The sequence below is a fragment of the Morone saxatilis genome, unplaced genomic scaffold, assembly GCF_004916995.1.
Source record: "Morone saxatilis isolate NCDOM2014 unplaced genomic scaffold, NCSU_SB_2.0 Contig4, whole genome shotgun sequence".
NCBI classification, from domain to species: domain Eukaryota; kingdom Metazoa; phylum Chordata; class Actinopteri; family Moronidae; genus Morone; species Morone saxatilis.
Genome location: NW_023339984.1, coordinates 17,057,357 through 17,079,882, shown reverse-complemented (window position 1 = coordinate 17,079,882; position 22,526 = coordinate 17,057,357). Strand labels below are relative to the sequence as shown.

Below are 22,526 nucleotides of genomic sequence, written 5' to 3'. Positions count from 1 at the left end.
ACAAACTTTGAAAATTGCCTGTTGTTTTTCTGCTTCACACTGCAACTATACTCACCAAAGCTGTAAGCAATGAGAGAAATATATCCATGGCACTCTTCTATGAGATGAAAAGTGTAAGGTTTTTGCAAATTACACCAATATTATATATAGGCTACTGGATAGTGAAGTTTTAAATTATGATGTGATGTGCTATGTCTATGTTCTGCTAAATGATTCCTTATAATAATGATAATTATACACCCCTGCACAGTTAACACACTGTTGAAACCCAGATTTTATCCTGCAATTTATACAGTGGCTTGAATATGTTTTTCTTATTTTCTCTTGAACTTGTGAACACCCCTGTATGCAATCAGTGTTCTCTCTATTATAATATGTAATAATATTATATTCATTCCTCCTCAGGGTGAGTTTAGATACAGTAAATATGTAGTAAAACCTTAAATTTGTTGTTTGGTCAAATTGGAGAAACACACTGGGAATTATTGGCAGCTCATTAATTTTACTGACCCAACTTTTTTGGACAGATGGCTCTTCTGTCACATCATTTGGATGAAGTAATAATAAAATAAGACTGTGAAAGCCATGCCAAAAGACTCTAGAGGCCTTGTGCCGCTTCTAATGCACAACCCGACCCACGTGATTTGAAATTAGTAAGCAACCAGCACTGCCATCCATAAATCCTCATGCTGCAAGAGCTAAAATAAAGATATACACATATACTGGATACTGAAAATATGCTTTATTATTATGTCCATCCATATGATTTAACACCATTTACAAATAGATGAAGTAGTAATGTTTAATATTAGTTTTAGATTGACCTCATATATAAACCTCAGTGGGAAAAAATCCTAATTACAATATGCAAAGGTATTAATTAGTTATACCTCAGCATGCAAATCCTGAATTTATACAAAAACATTACCTAATCATACAATCGTAGCTGGACTTACAGCCCCTGTGTCACTATCCTCATACTAATACTGTGGGGTGTGTTTACAGAGTTTCTATTTATCTTTCTGATGCATGCTAGATACAAACAAAAAATCCACCAAATGGTGTGTGTCATCCTAGCTTTGTAAATTTCCTACTGTCTATCAGAAGGCAGATTGTAGTTTTAGTTCTCTAAACATGTTGGAGGCAGAAATCTCTATTGGGAGAAATGTTTAGCCAAGAACATCTTGTAGAGCACAAGTTGGTTATTTAAAAAAAACAAGAGTAAAACTCCTGCTACCTGCTAATGGTCCCTAGAGGCTCCAATGAATAGTACCACAAAAGTGGGTGGAACAAAGTATGTGTTAATAACTTTTATATAGAGCATTGGTTGTGCAACTGTAGGTGAAAAATGCTGTCCTAAAGTTCATATTTTGGCCTACGGGTGGCCCTTTAACTGCAGTCTATCATTACTATTAGTGTACAAGTATAAAGTCTGGCCTAATGGTTAGCCTACATAGTCATAAATGTGATTTATCCTCTGAGGATCATGAATAGCCATAGCAGATTTCATGACAATCTGTCAATTACCTATTGAGATACTTGTCAAGCACTAAAGATTTGTTGGAGGAGACATTTTAGTCTGAATGTCAGGCCAACATTGCCACCATTAAGCATCAGCGCTAGTGGGGCAAAAATATATTTAATTCATTTATATAATTTTGTTCATGATTTTAGAATACTGTAAGCTAGCCTGGATTAGTCAAGTCAAGTTTATTTATAGAGCACATTTAAAAACAACAAACGTTGACCAAGAGATTAAATGCTCTACCATCAGCTTGTGTCAAGCTTAAAAGCTAATTGGAAAGGCAATGCTAACTAGCTACCAGTGATCAAGGTAACTTTGTATATTTGTATTTTTTAAGTTAGTAACGGAATGATACACCACATAATTTTCACCTCAGTTCAACCTAATATTACTAAGGGCACCTTAAACCCATATGATTATTTCTACCCTTACAGCAGCTCTGATTTCAAGAAATGTTTTGGTGTCTAAAATTCTCTGCAGCATGTAGGTAGCTTGTATTTCAGTCTCCAGGTGATGCCAGTATATCATACTCTGCCAGGAGCACAAAACTGTTCTCTCTGATTCTCCGGACTCTGACCAAATCTCCACACTCCTGGACATGGATCAGCCCTCTCTCTCCTCTCCCATGCTCTCTCTCCCTGTGGTTCAGCGTCACTTCTGTCCGTTTGCCACAGGACTGACGGTACATGTACCTTACCCCAACCACAAGCACCATGCCAAATCCAGCTGAGCAGCCCAGAAGCATGCCCAGCTCCCAGGCACTGTATCTGGGGATAATGTCTGGATGCTTCCCTTCCTTGTCTGAAGTTCCAGAGGGACTTGAGGGACGTTTGGATTTAGTATCAGTGTTGGGAGGGTTTGGTTTCAACCCATGGCCAAGATTCAGTTTGAAGTTTGGGTCAAGGTTTGGATGGGGTTTAGGGTTTGGGTGAACCACTGTTCTTGGTGTCGGTGGATTGAGGTTTAGCTCAGGATCAGATGACGCAATGTGGTTCTGAATTAGCAACCTCTGACCTAGGGTGAGTTGCTGAGAAGGCACAGGGGTGGCAGTGGACGTTGGAGGGTGATAGAGAGAGCGACGGGGTGCTGGAGAAGGTTCGGGGTGAGGGGAGCTAGACTGGAAGGACACCAAAGAAGAAATAGTGGCAAATGAGTTGGAGGGAGATGAGGAACCCAGTGAGGAAGATGTTAAGGTAGAAGTAGAGATGGATGAAGATGAGGGAGGAGGTGAAGGGGGAGAAGCAGCAGAAGAAATGGAAGAAGGTGATGAAGCAATGGAGATGGTAGAAGAAGGTGAGGAAAAGATTAAACTTGTGATAGACTGGGAGGAGGTAAATGGAGATGAGGAAGATGCAGATAAAGAAACTGAGGAAAAGGGAGTTGATGATGGATAGTGGGAGGAGTTCAAGGAGGGTAGGGATGAAGAGGTGAAGGAGGTTGGCGTAGGAGAGGGCGAGGAGGGTTGAACAGAGGGAAAATGAGGTGGAATGGAGATTGGGTAAGGAGAGGGGGGAGCAGAAAGAGCTGGAGCAGTTTTGGGTTGCTTCTTCATAGAAGAGGAAGATGAGAAAGAGGAATGTGTAAAAGAAGCTCCAGAGGGGTAAAGAGGAGTGGTAGAACTAGGGTAAACAAGGGAAGAGGCAGGCAAAGTATATTTGGAAGAAAAGGATAAAGAATGAAGTTTAGAGGAGCGGGTAGACCCTGAAAAAGAAAATGGAGTGGCTGAGGGAATGGAGGCAGGGATTGGACTCCTGGTTTTGATCTTTCCTTTAAACTGAAGTTCTTTGACCTCTTTACCCTCACTCAGAATGAAGGTTGGGTTAGACCTTGACATGAAGGGCAGAGGACTGATGAACTGAGGAGTTACTGAGATTTGAGTTAGCTTCCACTCAAAGGTGTGTGCCTGTGGAGCACCAGTTTGAGAATGTGGCTGGGACCACGATTGGGGGGAGGTACCTAAAGCCTTAGGTGGTGTGTCAGACTGGGACTGGTCTGTGTGAGGAAAGCTAGCTTTAACTGCAGTTTGAGTTGCAATAGTTTGGTGCAGGGCTGGAAGAAAACTGTTCAAAGGGTGAGGCTGAGCAGTTGTTTTAAGCTGAAGGTGAGGTGAACTGGTTTGCCTTGGTATAGTTTTAGATCCAGATGGACTCACAGGCTGGTAGTTTGATGGGACATTGAGGATTTTGTTTTGAAGGGGCTGGAGAGATGAAGTTGTGTGGGACTGGAAAAAGGACTGAAGAGTAGGAGATTTGGATGGGAAAATTAGGTTTGGTAAAGAGGGCTGGGACTTGGAAAAGGGCGTAGACAAAGATTCCTGGGAGAAGGGAAAGGTCTGACTTGTAACTGTTTGGGACTGAAGAAAATACTTGTGTGAAGATGTTCGGGAAAGGAGCAAAAGCCTGAGTAGAGGATTCTGGGCCTGGGGCAGAGACTGGTTACTCATTGCATCCTTGATTAGACTCATCTGCGACTTTGTTAAGCTTATCCTCCAGGGCTGTGATGAACTACTCTGGGTCTCCAACTTTACAGAACTAGTTTGGTCCTGGATTGGTCCTCTTGGATTGTGGGATGTGAGTCTTGGGGGATTTGTGCTGTGGAAGCTGTAATTGGTTAAAGGTATAGCTGTGGTGGTGGTTTCAGGATTTATTGTTTTGTCTTTTGTTTCAGGAACAGTTGTCAGTTTTGGATCCTGAAAGTTTATCTGTTCCTCTTTTCTCTCCATCTCGGCATTGTTCAGAGGGTGGAGGGAAAAGATTAAGGTTTCCACTGAGATGTTGGGCAAAGGAGTGGTAGTAGCTTCAGCCTCAGCTGAGGAGATAGAGGCTGTGAAAGGAAGGTGGTTGGACGATGAACGAGAGCTCTTGGGGTCCTTGGTATGAGTAACAGGGCTTCCTGTGTCAGTGCCTGCCTCTTCAGTCACACCTGACAGGGATCCTGAAGTTGTACCAGTCTCACTGTTGTTAGTAGCATTTTGAAGAGACCATAAAGTCACAGAGCTGTTCCTTTCATTCACTGCCTCATTTGTCAGGTTGTTAACTTCAAAGGATGCAAAAGTTACAGAGATGTTCATCTCCAAGACTGGACGAGTGACTTCTATTGGTGTTTCCTGAGATTTGTAGCTTTGAGTTCCACTGCTTGTTGTTGTAAGGGACCCTAGGGTAGTAGCAGGAGTGGCTGTCTTGTTTGTTTGTTTGTTTGATGCTCTATGGGCTCTGAGAGCTGTGAGACAACAAGATGAGAGCAAGGTATTAGTTATAATGAGGTGTGGATAGAGAGATAGAAAGATAGTCATCTTGCCTTGGCCTGGAGTTGCATCTTCTGACTTTCCATAAATAACCACAGACAACCTCTTCCTATTTACCAGAGGGGTATGGAGTATTTCTTATAGTATATGTGATGCAATGTACATCCAGCATTACACAAATTGCGTACCCAGTAGAGCAGTAACTTCATCTTCCTGTTGTGCAAAACTTGAATACCCTCCATCCACCCCTGTGATGTTACTCCCTCTCCAAGGACTATGGCTTCCATCACGGACCACTGTAGACTCGATACCTGCCCAGTATACAAAGTAAGACTGCACCACTGTGATGCTGGAATGACAGACAAAGAAGTTGAGTTGAGTAAAAAATATGCAATTGTTTAAAAAAGTTGTGCAAATAATAAACTTGTACAAATGGTAGGCTCATACTTACTAGAACCGGATGTCGCCCATCGGTACATCAGGAGCCCTCCACACAAATGAAAGGTTTCTCTTCAGTTGTTTGTCAGAGTGTGTGAGGGTGTCACCCTCCGAGAGGCAGCGCAGGGTGTGTGTGCCAGGGGGAGTGAGGGTCCAGGAGCCACCCATCAGCAACGGGCCCAGTCTTCTGGACCTGACCCCAGCTCCAACACCCTTCACACTGCGAGCCTGAAGCAGGAAACCCATGAAGTCCCGAGAGCTTCGGACAGTGACTGAGCATACAAGTATGGATTCCAATGAAACAGAAGAATAGTTATAACCGGAGAAGACCATTTGCTGAAACATCAAATTTTTTTTAATTTAGATTTAGGTCAGTTTCAGTCAGAATCCCCTTTTGAAATCAGACAAAGAGCTGGTGGAAACACTTCCGCTTTTGTCCACAGGGGCCGCCAGAACCAACACGAAATAAAAGTCCCTTGTAGCTGGTACATTCATTAGTTAGTTACTTTTGTTATTCTGAAGTTACTTTACTTTACCACTTAATAGGTTATTTTTACTTCATAATATGTACATAGGTTAGATTGAACAGTGCGTTAATTAACAGTAACTAGCATTTTTGACTATTTGTCCCTGCAGTTCATTGTTACTCAATTTAGGAGTTTACTGACAAGTGACTAATCAAGCCAGTAAGTTGTTCGCTAATTGGTTCAGTGAGTTTAGTAGTATTAATAGTAATAGTTATACCTGTTACTAACTGTCCAGGCAGGTAAGACGAGGCGGATGTACGCAGGGTGACGTGGCTGTGCTTCGGGTCCAGGGGTTGAGCACGGATGTGGCCAGGAATCATTTCTTGACACGAAGTGTGGCTGGCACCACGGGAAAATGACAGGGTGGACGGAGCCAAAGAAAATAAGACCACACCTACCCCGAAACAGTGGAGGGTAGACTGCATCTCTATACACACAGCAAAGAGAGACAGTGCATACAATTATTCAATTATTGTCTCTTTTTGTCGTGAAAAGTAGTGTTCATGTTTGTCCTGTGATACAACGATGACGTTACAATGATTTTTCCTATTTGGTTTTTGTTTTTATCTTGAAGGAGAACATTTTGGTATCCGAATAAGAAACTTACCATTTAAAATAAATCTGTAGGCTAAAGATTGAGGACATTCTGGGTTGGTTGGATATTTTATTTCAAAAAATCATTTCTAAATCAAAATTCCATTAATTTTTTCCTGTCTTATTTCTGTTAGAAATGTCCTCACTCTGAACAAACTGCCCTGCATTTCTCCTGTGAGAGGACTCAGGGTTTTAGGGTAAGGCTGGTGACAACATCTTTGTCTTTAAAACTCAGTCATAAATAAGTACTTGAAGTATCTTAAAAGGACAAATAATTCCCTAAATAATAGCTGATCATTGTACTCAAATGTGTCACAAATGTTATTCAAACACATTTTTTGGGGACTATTTCCAGCTAACAATTCATCTACTTGGTGCTCTAGTGAGTGTTTGGTGCAGCAGGACTGTGCATGTGTTACTGAGTCAAAGTAAATTACAATGTGTTCATGGTAATATTAGGCTACAGGATACAGACTTATCCTTTAATAATCCTGGCATTAAAATGTTCCCCTTCTGTAAATATTCAAATAACAACAACAACAATAATAATTATAATAATATATAATGAATTCTTTTAAATCTAATTAACAATAAAGATGAAGTTATATAGTTATATATATAGTTAGAGTTATCCAGAACAAATAAACACAGTAAAAGAGACATCCATGTCTTCATTCAGAACATAAATGAAATGAAAGATCCAAATAAAATAATCCAAATAATGTTTGATCTTTAATCAGTCATTGATTAAATACAGATTAACTGTTCCTCCTATTTGTTGCCTTACCTTTGTTTCTCTTTTGGGCTTTTTATAGCTGTTGTTGTCATTTTTATGCAGAATATTCTTTTTAACAAGATGTCACACATGAAGCAATTATTATCCTAAATGAAGAGTTTTAGAAATGAATGCATGTTGGATGAATTTTAACCAAGAGTATCCCTACCTTTTGGATCTTCAGGACGCCTTGTTGATGCTCTTCTTCTTCTTCCTCGCAGTCTTCTGGTTAAGTTGTTGTGTTGTTGAGTGTGGAAAAGACTCTGGACTGTTTGAATCCCAACAGAGAGCAGTTAGTGTGAGTTTAAAGTTTGTTCAAAGTGTGTGAGAATGAGCTTGAGGTTTGGATTGATCTAAGGGTCCAGGATGTGGAGGGAGGGGGGAGACGTAGAACCAGAATATGTAGAGCTGCAGGTGATTTCAGCCACCAAAGTTAGAAACAAAATTTTATTATATAACTTTATAAAATATATAAAACCAGCACATCTGCCAGCTTTCTAAACAAGTTTAACAAACTATACAATATCTAAGTCTCACAATATCTTCTAGATCAATATAGAGAGACACATTACCAAAAGTATAACAGATATTGTAAGTCACCATTAGAGGTCGCCAAATCTTCACAGGGGGTCACAAAGCCTTATACAGCAGGTCTAAATGTGAGCATTTCATTCAGTTCTGTGAATAAATATGAATGAAATATTTTGAATGAAATGAATGAAATATATAAATTCAGATTATTATTTGAAATAAACATTTAAATAAGAATCCTCACAGATAAAGACCAGAACACAAGTTATATTCACAGAGCCTTCAAGCTGTGATAAACAGCCCCGTTCTGCATTAGAAAAGTACAGTTAAAACAACTAAAGAGCTAATTGAACAATGAGAAGAAAATACTTAATTCTATATAAAATAACTATTTGTATATTTATTATTCAATTAATTATGTATGATTGTTAAAAAAATACATAATACATCAAGAGAAATGTATAAAAAGTTATTAAAATTATGAGGAAAACACATCTCTGATCATTTCCGTCATTCACAGGAAATAATCTGCTCAATACTCATCCAAATCACTAATTTTACACAAACCTTTTGCAGTTATTCACTATTTGTGTTAATTGTACAGTAAAGATATGTCAGAGGTCATCAGTTTATTCAACTATAATTTAAAAAAGGGGGTTTGAACCACTGTTCTAAGTCAAGAACTTTAATTAAAACCTTTGTTTGTAACATTTGATTGTTTCTGACTTCTTCTGACATGCAGTGGTGCACAGAAGCAAATTCCTCGGGGAAGAATGAGAGGCTTTTCTGACGACGTATTCTCTCACTGCAATTACGACCCCCGCACGACCACACCCCAGAGATGTCACACCAGCTGCTAAGCTCCAGGCATCAACTCACCCCACCACCTCTCTCTCGCTCTCCCCTCTCCCTCTTCTCTCTCTCTTTCTTTCTCTCACACCTCAATTATGCAGCGGGTGTTTGTGAGAAACAAGAAGTACTCAACCTTGACAGGCGTATCTAGAGAAATAATCAAGGAGTGGCACGAGGGTGAGAGAAATGTATCTTGGAATTTTAAGTCAGCCCACACAGTGTATCAGATACTCTGCTTGTACTGAAGAGTAAGTTTCAACTCACTCCACATCAAAGTGGGGGGAACTCAAAACATTAATTAAAATAATCCCAAACCAACCAACCTCTCTTTTCGTCCCTTGGTTTGATTCCAACTTCCAAAAAATGTGTCAAAAGTTAAAATATTCTTTTCCTCCTTTTGCTGGGGACCCCCAACAACCCACTTAAGAACCCCTGTTGGTAAAAATACTACTTTAAAAGTCTAGTTTAAAAGTAAAAGTCCTGCAATCAAAATCCTAAGTATTATCAGCTAAATGTACTTAAAGTATCAAAAGTAAAAGTCCTCACTGACCTTATGAGTGATATATTACTATATCAGTGGATCCCAACCTGGGGATCGGGACCCCCACTAGGGGTTAGCAAAAGCTTCATGGGGGGGTTGCGAGTCCTTCTTGATTTTAAGGGGTGTAAGAAAACTTTAAAAACATAGACAGTAGGCCTATATGTCAGTATTTGGTTCACTTCTGTGAAGAAGTAAATGTAAAGTAAATTGTCTAGATAGAACAATGGTCGAGTGTTGGGGACTAGAAAACACCCCCATTAAATATGTATGATTGTTAAAAAATGATAATACAGGGGGTATTAAAGGTGTCCTTTAAGGAAAAAGGTTAGGAACCAATGTTATATATGACAACGTTATTTGTCTCCATTTATGTTTTTTTTTTTTTTGCTAATCTGATAGACAGCTAACACCAATTGACAGGCGAACCGGTATGAAAAATAACTATTATTAGCTTGTATTTGTTCAAATGTTGTCAAATTGGCACCAAAGTTGCCGAATTAGCTATGAGCAGTTCCTGTGTGCAGTGTACCCATGGATGTACAGACAACTACTGCTGGATTACTTTGATGCTGAAGAAAACGTAAAGACCGGATCATTCCCGGACAACTTCTGAAGCCTCTTTTTTCTATGATTTCTAAGCAGATATTGAGTTTTATGAAGGTTAACGTATCCTCAGAAAGAAGTCACACTAGATGTTTTAACTCAAAACATGTAATTATTGTCAGCATTTGGCCTTTTAGAGAAGTCAAACCAGTCCACATGACACTTTGATGAAAACACCAAGATGTAGTCAAACTGGAATCCTATCTGGAAAGAATTTAATAATGGGTGTTACAAATAAACATTCCCATCGTGCAAATTCCATTTATAAAACCCACAGCTGCTTTGAGTGCTTGTTACTTCTTAAGTGTTGTGGTTGGCAAACTCCACTGAAAGCTGTCGAAGAGAAGAAGGTCTCAGGTGGTTGAGCAGAGTGATTTATCATTTATACTCAGTATCAGTACTTTGGTTTATGAAATGTAAGCGGATATTTTTAAGTGTATTTGTTTGAGTTTGAGGAATTACTTGTTTTCACCATGGTCTTCTGGGAATAAGCACAAAGTATGAGTTAGTAAATAAAATACTCAAGATACACAGATATGGAGGTAGATATAGTAAATGTCTGAGCTGGAGGAGAGAAAAAAAAAAATTTTGTGCTAAAAATTTATATAATACATATACATATAAGCCAATACTTTTGTTAAGCCTTCCCTTTCTGTGTGTTGCAATCAGCAGATTATCATACATGATGGTTTAAACTGAAAACTTCAGTAGGCTGACCTATTATTCACATTTCCAGAGAGAAGTGTAGAAAATTGCATTTAAAAAAAGTATTTATTTTTTCCTGCAATCAACAATTAGTCGTGTTTCTGCTCAAGAGACAAAGTGGAGAGTGAGGATTGTATGGACTTGTTTCAGAACCAAACAAGCTGGTTAAATATGATTGAATTTTATGTTTCCACTCTGGATAACCCTTTGAAAACATGCACCACTTCTTCAAACAAAGAGAACTTACTCATTGTATTAGGCTATTAATGCTATTATTAATCAATATAATGAGGGACACTTGCATCCACAAAAAATGAAAACTTTCCCATTCAGCTACTCCACTCACTCCTGTCCTCAGCTCTGGGACGGTCCTGCAGGTTTCTGTTGCCTAAACTCAACTCCACGGCAACAGGGTATGTATGTCATGGTTATGTTACTGTGACGTACACAAACACACATGTCCTGAAATCTGATCTCAACAACGGTCTGCTGAGGTTGATTACATTTCTATAACCATCTGAAGGTGGCTCAGCTCAGCCCCTCAGTCTACCTCTGCCCTCTCTCTCCGCCTCCTTCTGTGCCTTGAACCGGGCGTCTTGAATTCTTGTATTTAATTTATCACCTCAGCTTGTTATAAACTATTTCATTATTTACTCATTTTTAAGTGAAAATTTTGGCCAAAATTTCTTCTGTGGTTCGGCTCTGGATTGCACAGAATTGTTTTTGTGGTCAGGTTGGGCCTGATTAAAGCTCTACCTTACAGCCCCTTCCAAGATACAGTTCAGGTCTTCATCGACTGCTTTCTTTCTTTGTGTATTGGGGCCATTAGAGCTACTGTCGTTTGTTCTTGGAGGCTGTGTGCACTGCCGGGCTGATGGAGCTGCCAGTAGAGTGCCAGCAGGCGGTGTGGGCACTGGGTTGATCTCTTGGCGGGTTCTGTAGCTTGCTCGGGTTCTTCCTCTCAGAAAACGTGGTTATGGCAGTCAACCCTCCTTGCCGTCTCTCTGGCTGTCACCAGTCTGTTCCTGGTCGTCACTGCAGTGCCAGAGTGTTTCAGTTCGTACCTCCTGATGCACACACATGACCATAATAACATTCCCATCAGTCTCAGACTTTGTGTTTAGTGCTAATTGGCAAATGTTCACATGCTACCAGGATAAACTAAGATGGTGAACATGGTAAACATTAGTGTGTTAGCGTTGTCATTTTGACCATGATGTGAGCATGCAGACGATAGTATTTAGCTCAAGCATCAGTGAGCCTAAGTATAGCCTATAGACAGTAAGGTTTAAGATTGCACCTGAACAGTGCTGGGGTCTGACGAATGTAATGAGAATGGGCTGTGTGTAGGATAATGTACTGCCCCTGAGACTTGTGAAAAAAGGGGCCTCTCCCTGTAGATAAGGGCTCTAAGTCTCACGGTGCCTCTTCTCCAGTGTACTCTATGGAAGGCGACCTGTGATGTCTGTAGATAAAAACGACTCATTTTAAGGTAACGAAAACCAAAGATTCCTATATTCAGGTGATTATACACAGTAATGAAAACACACCTATGAATATTATATTTAATATCTGCCAATTTATCCTCCAAATGTCACACTCTGGACTTTTAAATATTCTTAGAAATCTCAACATACATCACTTTAAGATGTATAAGATGAGACAGTACTGTGAAACTCCACTCCATGCTCAAGCATCACAACTATAACCTTGCAGAGATGCTAGCATGGCTCTTTTCACAGAGAAGCCATGTTTTTATTTGAAATGTTCTTGTCTCCGTATAAATTTAAATGGTCACAAACAAAACCCATATTTGGACAAAAAACTAACACTAGCTAGTTGGCATTTAACTCCAACCAGCTTCAGAGAGCCACTAGCATGGCTGCTTTTGCATTTTAGATGATTTTCCACACGAGAATGGGATTTTATTTTAAGTACATTTAATGTTTTATCATCCCTTTTATGCCAAACGTAGATCATCAACGCAGATCTATTAGAAATTGAATTAAAGTGTCTATGTGTTGCATCTGATGCAGTTTCTGACCTCCTGTGACAAATAAGACGCAGTGTTACACAGAAAAGTAGTTCAACCAATATGAATTGAGTTTGTGCCTCAGAGCGTTGTGTTAAACTGCAGAATGAGGCGACACTCGAGCAACACGTGAGAGTAGGACCCCGCCACACACACTCATACACTCACACACTAACACGACATATAGCTTACTATCCCCCCTCCCAGGACTCACCTGACTCTGTCTACGTTTGGCTCTCTTCCATCGCCTACAGGGTGTTTTACTGATTTTTTGTGAGCAGCAGAAAGTACTCAAACTTGTATCCTACCCACACTCACCCGCCCAACTTGCTACGTGAGCAGAAAGGCTGGCAACACCCAGGAACATACTCATCAGTCTGACGAGAGAATACTGAGGACAGCTTCCAATAACGAGATCTCTAACTGAACTCAGGTGAGTGAGCAGAAAGAGTGTAGATGCAGCATTTATAAGCAGTTATTACTAACAATTATTAGCCTATTATGTTTATTATGTTGTGCGTATAAGAAAATTGTGTAGATTCAGAAGTATATTTACTAAATTGTACTGTACTTCAGCACAGTTTTGAGGTCCTTGAGTATTTCAGTTTTGCAGTGGTGGAAGAATAATAACAAGTAAATAAGAAAATATTGGTGAGTTAGTTAAATAAAAGACACAACTAGTCTTTGTTTTGTAGGAGGTCACAAGCAAAGAGGTTGGAAGCAACTGGTTTAACTTCTCACTGTGTTTCTAACAAAGTGATCCTGTTATGTAAATGTCTTCATTTGAAAGGTAAAATTTTCAGGCAAATGCAGTGAAGTAAACAGTCAACTAAAGTATACTTTAACACAAGTAAAGTAAACAAGTATCTCAGATTTGCATTTAAGTTGGCCTAAATGTATTCAGTTATTTTCCATTAATGCCATTTTAGTTCCTCTAAACTACAAAAAATAACAAGCTTTATTTACACCTGTAGTTCAGTTCATTTGTTCTAGACCAGAGAAAAAGTAATGTTTTAATTAACTGTATTAATACAAATTTCAGTTCTGGTCCAGTTCCTTTTCACACTTTAAATTAGTTCTGGTTCTTGAGACCCCAGTGCTCTCTGATGGTCCAGCCCTCGTTTCAATGATTCAAGGTTATTTTATTGTCATTTAAAGTTGTAGAATTAAATATTTTTTTATAAAAAAACAAAATTAAAATGCACTAATGAGTCATAAAAACATTAAAAAACACAAATTTGTACGATGAATTGTACGGCCCGAGGGAAGAAGCAGGCTATAAAACCAGATAAGTTTATTTAAATGTTGAAACTAATCATAATTTTTAAGTAATTTTTAAGTTTTTTAGTTAAAAAAGATTCTTGATTAAGCTGCTTTTACTTGTTATTTTAAGTGGCATTTTTAGCTATTTTGTTTAACAGTACAAAAAAAAGTATCACTTAAAATGACCAAACCTGAATATCAAGGATGTTTTTTTCTTTTACTTTACTTTTAATAAAATGTAGTTAGTTTTACTAAAAATTATATAATGAGTTTCAACATTTTTTTGAGTCAAATGAACTTGATTTTACAGTTAAATGCTGGGTGGGTGCTGTCCTGTAGTGTCCTTTAGGGTCTGCAGCCACCTCACCTCACACATATCACAGTGCAGTAACTCATTAATTGTAATAACATTACTTTCCCCAGTAACTAGTAGTGAAACTAATTCCTAATGAATTTCAATAACATTACAGTTAACACCAAAACAATAATCAACATAATGTCACCTCCTATTGATTTGAAATCCAACAATCCAGTCACATCCTTGGATTTATTTCTGTAGTCGTGGAGGAAAACTTCAAGCTTGAAAGATGGAAACATTCAGCTGCTGGAAACTTTGATATTAACAAACGAAACTGGATTTTAATTGTCGTAAGTCAGAATTTTGTGGAGAAAGGACACAATTGCTGGTTTTGTGTGGAGTAGCAGAAACTAACAGTGACCTGTCCTGTTCTGTACATCCCATAATGCCAGTTAGTAATGTTTCCAGCCCCCTCTACCCCCTTGTAGTGATTGCAAGAACTTGGCACCGGAGTTTGCTTTCTTGAGTTTCATTAAAGCTGCAGTAGATCATTTTTCCTTTTGTTTATGTGCTTTTGTAACCAGCATGGAAACGTGTGATGACCGTGAATGGTACTCTATGATGTTGATTACTGGGAAAATGTTTCACCTGCTACGCCTCAGCGCCACTAATGCAAACATGGGTGTGTGAGTAGAGAAGAAGTTATACAGCTGACGTCATCACTGTACAAGAAGCCTGACATTATTCATTACATAATTCTAATAATGCTAACATTCACTCAGGGACGTGCACTGACATTTTGGGGGACAGGGGCTCAAGCTAAAAAAAAAAGGGAACCTACAAATTCTCCCCCTGATGTTGCCGCATCGTGTTTTCCCCTGGAACCGAACTACAGCTGTGAATACAAGTGTGTGACTTCACATGGACGTATTGGTACTTTTACACAAGTAAAGGATGTATTCTTTACGTATGTATGCACAGGCACGGTTTTTAACTGTTCATAAACTCATGCTTTCATCCCTCACCGTGGAAATTGTAGTTTGACAAGTCCATCTGGAGCTCTGAGCCAGATCTGACTCGTTGATCTCAGTTCCAAACAGGAGCAACAAGCTCAACGTTCTATCTGATCATTTGCATATGTAGGAAAAAACAGGTGTGACATGAGAACATCACCTGCATGAGCACGCAAGGTTGAAAACATCCTGTTCCTCTTGTCTGCCCTCACGGCCGTAACATTTTTATAGGTTTTTCTTTTTTTACGAGAGTCCGATAATATTGTGGAGACTTCCTCCGTACAAGGTTCAGGTTGGTTACCAGCACAACCAGAGCAGCAGGTAGGTTTTTGCCACTAAACTTTAAACTTTAAAACAACTTTAGCTTTTGTTTTTAATGCTTCAGGAAGCGTAGATTGAATATGAAATCAACTGTCACTCTTTAGCGATTCGACAGACGCAAGAATGCCTACGAAACTCATTTATCGTGTAAAATCCAGACAGGATACATTCAGGCAAAGAAATTGAGATTAGAAGCTTTAAAAGTTGTGAGATCAAAGAAAATTGTAGCAGTTTTACATTTAATTTTATATAAAAGAGAGAAAAATATATTCACATTTTACATTTACGGACCAGTGTAGTGATTTAACTAAAAATACTATGTTTTAAGGTTTAACTTCCCATTTAAGGTTTAACTTCCCATTTTATGACCTTCACTTTACGATAACAGCCATAACGTTTTCAGTAGTTACTAAAAAACAAATAAGGAAGGAATGAGGAAGAAATGAGGAACTACCTGCCAACTTATTGTGTTTTGGGGGTAAATGCACATTCCACATCTCAGAGAGAAATATTCTACTTTTTACTCCAATACTTTTAAAATATGATGAATAAAAATGCTGCAAAATTGAGCTTAAATGATCACTTATCAGTTATTTGAAGTTTGATGTGTCCGAAAAAATATCAGCATCCAGCTGTTGCTCAAACTAGACAATTAAATGAGTTTAATTTAATTAGTGTTACTAATCTGAGACCAGGAGCGGATACTCCTAAAAAACCAGACAAAGGAAACACAGGACGAACAAACTGATTGTAAAGATGTCTTAGATTAAATTGGGAAACTTAAAGACACAAAAGGACTTAAAAAGAAATCCGCACTATTGTTGGAGAGGACGCGCCAGCTGGAAGAGAGAGAAACACCTGACTTTCTTGTTCATTTCCGAATTCAACTTTCTGTCGCTTCATTAAGTAGATTTGTGAGTTTTTTGGGGCTTTGATTGTTGATTTAATTTGTCAGTTAGAGGAGAAAGTAATGAGTTACTGGAGGTTTGTTTGGGCTTAATGATAATCAGGTTTGGGGGGTATTACTTTAAAAATGTAATATACAGTTACTAATCACCAGGTATCTCAATATTAAAGTAACTTGATTACTTTCCGTTACCTCAGCACCAAATATGTAAATAAAAACAGAACTATTGATGAGTTTTCTATAAGAAAGAACTATTTTTAGCATCAACAATGTGTCTCCCTATTTTTACTAAATGTAACTGTAATCTAATTAGGTATTTTTTTCTGTACCTCTAATGGATTACAGTTACTTTACTTTTGTATCCTGCTACCTAAGTTGGTTACATGTAATCCATTTCTCCCCAGCCCTGCTGATGATGCGTTTAATGACATTTATTTGGTTTTATTTACTTTTACATGAGCACAATTTTTTTAAAGTGGCAGCTTTTATAATATTTTCAACTTTATCTTTATTGTTTCTTTTTAGAAGAAAATTAAAAAAGAGTCAAACAGGAGAGGAGAAATTAAAACTATAGAATAAACACTATATATATATAATAAATCTACTCTTTATATTAACATCCCAGTTTCTTTTGGTGTTTTACGGGTTGTGTAGGAGTTCCTCACAACTGTTTAACTCAGCAACAACATAATGCAGCACTGTTTTGTACATTTCTTAAACACACATTATTATTTTATACCTGTACTGTATATTCAGCCCTGTTTATAGACTATATTTCCTCCAATCTTTACCGCTGTATATATTTTATCCTGTGCAGTTATAATTATTTTTACACCGTGCCACCACCTCCTGCTGTGACCTGTGAAATGTTCTATATCAATCACATCTGTATATAAAATTCTGTATATAGTGTACATACAACACACTATATTTTTCTGTTTTCATTATACCTTGTATATTTCTATTCTATTTTTATTTAATGTGTATTTTCTTATATATTGTGTTGTATCTGGAGCTGCTGTAGCGAGTGAATTCCCCCCAGTGTGGGATCAATAAAGCCTATCTTATCTTACCAGCATTGTTGTACGAAGGCTTTTAGAAATAGCAAGGTCCAAACACTGAACTTACTAGGGGGGGTTGCGGGGCATCAAAGTAGTTATTATTTCACAACTTTTATTGGATATTTCTTGGAATAAATACCAGCGACCTGAGTGGTGTGTACGGCCGTGCTCACCTGACATGGCTGTACACAATAAGAAGTAAAACATGGAAACTGTGTGTTTATGTCTGTGTGTGTGTATGGTGTGTGTGTGTGTGTGTGTGTGTTACAGTAGAGGTGGAGGATGGCTTGCCTATGTTGTATCCTCTCAATGCTCCCGTCCTCCTGACTGAGACGTCTTGCCTCAAATCTACCCATCCTTCAGGTAGAAAAAGATCAGATCAGAGCCTGCTTCGATCGTGCAGCACAGAGTAATGTTCTGTGTTTTAATACTTAACTCATTTGAAATCCTGTGTCAGCAGTGTAGGGGCGTGGCTTCTCCATGCCGCACCTTTCTGGTGGCTCCTGGTTCAGGCAGAGATGTTTCGCTTTCCTACCTCCTGTGTGGGAGCTCCTGGAGCACTGCTGATGTAGATAAAACACGTTAATGTTAACAGCACATAATATTTAAATATTACATGAGTCCAGTATGGTTTAATGTGTGTGTGTGTGTGTGTGGTGTGTCCAGGCCTTATGTGCTCTCAGTTCCCAGGTGGTATCGTGGCGTCGCTTCACACCATCAGAGGAAGGCAGTTTGTCAGTCGACTAGTAATACACACACACCCTGATGTGGGGGGGGGTGGCTGGGTGGCTACCAGTCACAACCAGGTATGAAATAATAATAATAATAATAAACTTTATTCATACAGATGCTTCCAGTGATTGGGAAGCACGTTTGTTGTGTCTGTTCTCATTCTTCTAATCGGAACTTTATTCTTGTTTACAAAACGTCTTTCTCTCTCTTCGTTTTTCTCTCTGAAGGAATGCTCTCTTGGAGTTGGGATTTACTCCCCCTTCACCGGATGACTGTTGAGACCTAATCAGAGGCAGGAGAACGCCAGAGGGGGCGGGGCGGCATACATAGGAACTAAAAAGTACGTTTTTTGGGGGTGGACTTTTGTGACTAATTCGTAAAATACTTTCTTATTACTTCTTTTAAAAGCATCTAAAAGTGAACAAAATCCGTTTGTGGTTCAGGTGGAGAGCTTGCATCACGCCCCCTGTGGAGAAGCTTGAGTTCTGACATCTGCTCCAACCCAGAGCCAGGTAGGTATTCGCAGATTCGTTTACTTTAAAGGACAGTTGTAGGATTTAGTCACTATCTAGTGGGAGTTTTGCAGATCATTTCAATACCTTCCAAGAAAACTAATGACGTTGAAATACCCTCTCTACAGTCAGTGTTTGGTTTTGTCCGTTCTGGTCTACTGTTAGAAACGTGGCGGTTCCAACATGGTTGACTCTGTAGAAGAGGAACTGCTCTGTAAGATAAAGAACAGTTGATTCCTAAGGTAACAAAAAAAAAAAAACCCAAAACGGAAATTTGGGGTTTTATTTTTCAGGTGCACGAATGAAACATACCTATGAATATTTAAGTTGAATTCTGCCAAACAAATCCGTCGTAAATGTTGTCATTTAATATAATTCCCAGTAGCACATTTTAAATCCTTATATTTTAAATAAATGTTTTATTAGTATTCGGCACAAATTCAACATTCCTGTTAGGATGGATGGAGCTTCTTCAATAAGTTCTGCATGAACAAAGCTTGTGGTTAACGCTTCCTCTTAAGAAAAGGAACATGGCTGAGTCGACTGGTTGAGTTGACCCAACGTAGTCACTGGGGGTGGTTTTTGTTGAGGTCGCTAGAGAGTTGTTCAACTGGAACAGGAATGTGCATCGACTTCACTCTGTCCTTCATTAGTCTCGTGCTCTCTTTCTAATTCTCATGTACATTGGACAACTTTGGCAGTACCGTTTGACACCAAGGTCTAACACCATTGTGTCAGCCCTGGCAAATGGGGACAGAAAATGTTTTGGCTAGGCAGGGTTTATAATTGGGGCCAAACTAAAGGTCTTTTAAGTGTGCAACTGTGTAATCTGTGTCGTCAGCGGTGTGAAACTTCCTGTCAGTTGCAGTGCAGCTGTGGCATCTGTCTCACGGTTTTCCTATTTGAGACTGATCAAGCGTTAGGTGTGGCTTGACAATTTACACTCAGCAGTAGCAATTCAACAAGAGGAAAAAGCCAACAAATTTTCATCAGGTCACTCAGATCAACATTTAAACATGGGCAGATTCAGTGTTAGTAAAACAGCATATAATTCAGTATAATTATAATACAGTACAAAGTACAGACAGCTCATTGTGGCTCAAAGTAGTCCTCAGTTAATTAAAATAAAATAATAAAGCAGTGGTCTCTGGTGGGTCCCTGTTCAGCCAGCGCACAGTGATGTGTTGTTGTTTTTTTCTTTTAAGAAGGAAACAGTTTGAAGTCACCAACTTTATCTCTAATGTACTAACTAGTGGCCAGCAGCTACAACCAGTGCTATAGATGATAACAGGTCCATTTATTTAATCATTAATTATCTGTGCAGTTTTATCTGCACACATATTTAATTTAAGACTCTAGCTGTTCCATCGAAACAATAGTATTGTGACCATTAGTTCTGCTGTGGTGAGCAGCCTTCCTACAACAAACCCACAGTGTCTTTTTCCCACAGCTGTAAGATGCTGTGGTAGTATTCTGCAGTTTTGGGGGGTTCTTAAAAAAAAGAACGAAAGAGCAAAAATAATTGAATAATAAATAATAAGATGATAGAGAACTGTGGAGGTTAAAAACACTGTGAAAATATCTGATATACAGTGTCTACAGCACATTAATAGATCTAACTCATAGGCCTTACAAAAGACATTAGACATACTTTAACTGTCTTTACAAAAGTACAGTACATAGTACATGTACTTTTTTATACACAGAAGAACACAACTGTAAAATTAATTAGCAGCATTGCATAAAGCATATACAAATTTTGGCATGATTCGATGATGTTCAAAGTGCTCTGCTCTTTACAGCTTCAGTTAGAGCAATTAGCTCCGCAGGTTCAGGCTGAATAGTGAGACAAGAAGGACCGATTTCACAACTTCATAGTGAGTGATGACCAAAATTAACCTACTTGGTTTGTAATCTACAAAAAGACAATGCAGGGGAGCAGAACTTCATCAAGCCAGCAACACACATTGTGTTCTTTCTGATCCTCCTCTACAGTGTAGCAAGATTGTACCACTAACAGTATCAGAGCAGCGGTGGTAAACAGCAGCCGGGGGGGGCAGTTGCCGAAAATAGGCTCAGGCCTAAAAGTCAGCCACCGATGATCTAGAAGCAAACTCAGGCCCATCCCATTGCTCTCATCAACAGTTGTAAAGGGTCCTAGTCAGGGTTGTGTAAAGTTGGTGTGGGTTTGTATACCTTCAAAACTGCATACTTTGGAATGATTGTCTTGTGATTTACAGGCTTTTGTATGTTTTGAATCGTTTTTAATATGCTTGAGTGAGACGATGCCTCCGGTGTGGATACATGACCCAAGCATGTCAACTTTATTTGGGCAAATCTGTACTTGTGTTTATCCAACATGACTTTGTGTCATCATTTATAGGCCTTGTGCAATACAAAGAAGCCTACAGGATGTCCTGACAGTAATATACACATCCACCAAACCCTAACACCCCCTATCTTACACAAAGGGATAAATGCAAAGTAGCTTCTTGGCTTGCAGATATCAGAGTCATTTAAAGAAATTATTTTCAACCTGGTCAATTTTCCTGATCTGAGAACTGATCCGCAGCAACAACCAGTCAGAGATAAGATCTGAGCAGGAACAGTGAAAACAGATTTAAAATGCAAATGTGTGAAAACTAAAATGTGAAGTCCTGCTGTGTAACGTTTCTTGTACTCTCTTTGTGGTAATTGTCCTCCTCATTGTTGTGTTATTGAATGTCACTTGCGATTGTCCTGTCAACCCGAACATTAGGGGTTCAATTGTTGTCGACTCTGTTTAACCTCCAGTTTTACCAGTCGTCCCCCAAGGGGAGCAAACCAGTGAACAGGTGAGAAGAATTCACGCTGTACTGTACATTAACAGTACGAATGACAGCCGGTTGGTAGGATTTAGTGGCATCAAGCAGTGCGGTTGAAAGTAGCAACTCACTCACGTAACGCTATCTTCCAAGTGCGAGAGAAACTACAGTTTGTGGGCTACAAATGTTCCTAAGGCCAACGAGCCCTTTTTCTATCACTGAGTAAAATGACACATTTTATGGATATTTTCATATCATAAAACAAGTGATTTATGATCAATTATGAAATTATTTCCTGTGAAATTGCATCAGAGATAGTTATTACTGATGAATTCTCTGTCTTGTATTATGCATTTGTTAACAATCACACACACATAATAGGCTTTCTTTTTGAACAAAAACACGTGTTTTTCTACGAGGCTGTTTATCAGAGAGTGAGGGCCTTGTGAATACAACTTGTGTTAAGGTCTTCAAAGGTAAATCTTAAATAATAATTTAAATCAAGAAGGCTCGTGACACCCTGGGTGGGTGTCCCGATCCCCCAGGTTCGAGACACACTGTCCTTTCAGAGATAAAACATAAATGAAGTTCCTTCCAGGGTGCTAATCCAAACCCTGACTAAGCTGTTTCATCATAAATGCATCACTATGTTTTTAAATTTTTTTGCCCGAGTGCCTCAACAGCCGGGAGTCTGAGCTGAAAGTCTGGGTGATACAATGGAGTCTGTTTCTTTCACTCTGGTCTTCAGCATCATCCCCCAGTGTGAGTGTGTTTGAATGTCGTGTGGGGTACAGCGACGTGCTGGCAGAGGAAGATCTCCACTTCCGTCTCCTTCTCAAGGATCTCCGGATCCGGTCAAGCCTGACGCGAGCGCTGCTACGACAGCTTCACAAAGCAAGAGGCGCTCTAAGTCGCGACAAGCAGCGGCACACGGAGGTCAGAGGTTCTTGCTGTTATATGTGGGCCTCTCTCATTTCGTCCTCCATTCCTTTGCCGCCTCCTCCCCATTTCAGATGGGAGGCAGAGGGAGGAGGAGAGACACAGAGAGGAGTCGAAGGCCAAAGTACGCACTATGGTACGAAGGTGAAATGTTACTTAGGAAATGCAACGTTGAGGCCGGATCATTTTAAATACTAATACAAGAGAGAGGACAGAGTAGACGAGGAAGGCACATATAGGAGAAATGAGAAAAGGCCATATCTATCTTTATCTCTATTACTAAAGAATACTGTTCTCTTCTCAGCCTTG

General features: G+C 39.2%; 1 protein-coding gene across 4 annotated transcripts in view; it reads left to right on the top strand.

Moving 5' to 3' along the window:
• The first annotated feature begins 12,748 nt into the window (after nt 1-12,748).
• Nucleotides 12,749-22,526, top strand: part of LOC118337773 — a 16,408-nt gene continuing 6,630 nt past the window's right edge. For 2 of the 4 annotated variants that reach the window (XM_035674882.1, XM_035674879.1), the window contains exon 1: nt 12,749-12,800. The gene's annotated coding sequence lies outside the window, so the exon portion shown is untranslated. Of the gene's footprint in view, nt 12,801-15,117; nt 15,263-22,526 lie in introns of those variants that run through there. The other 2 variants (XM_035674880.1, XM_035674878.1) reach the window with 1 other exon arrangement.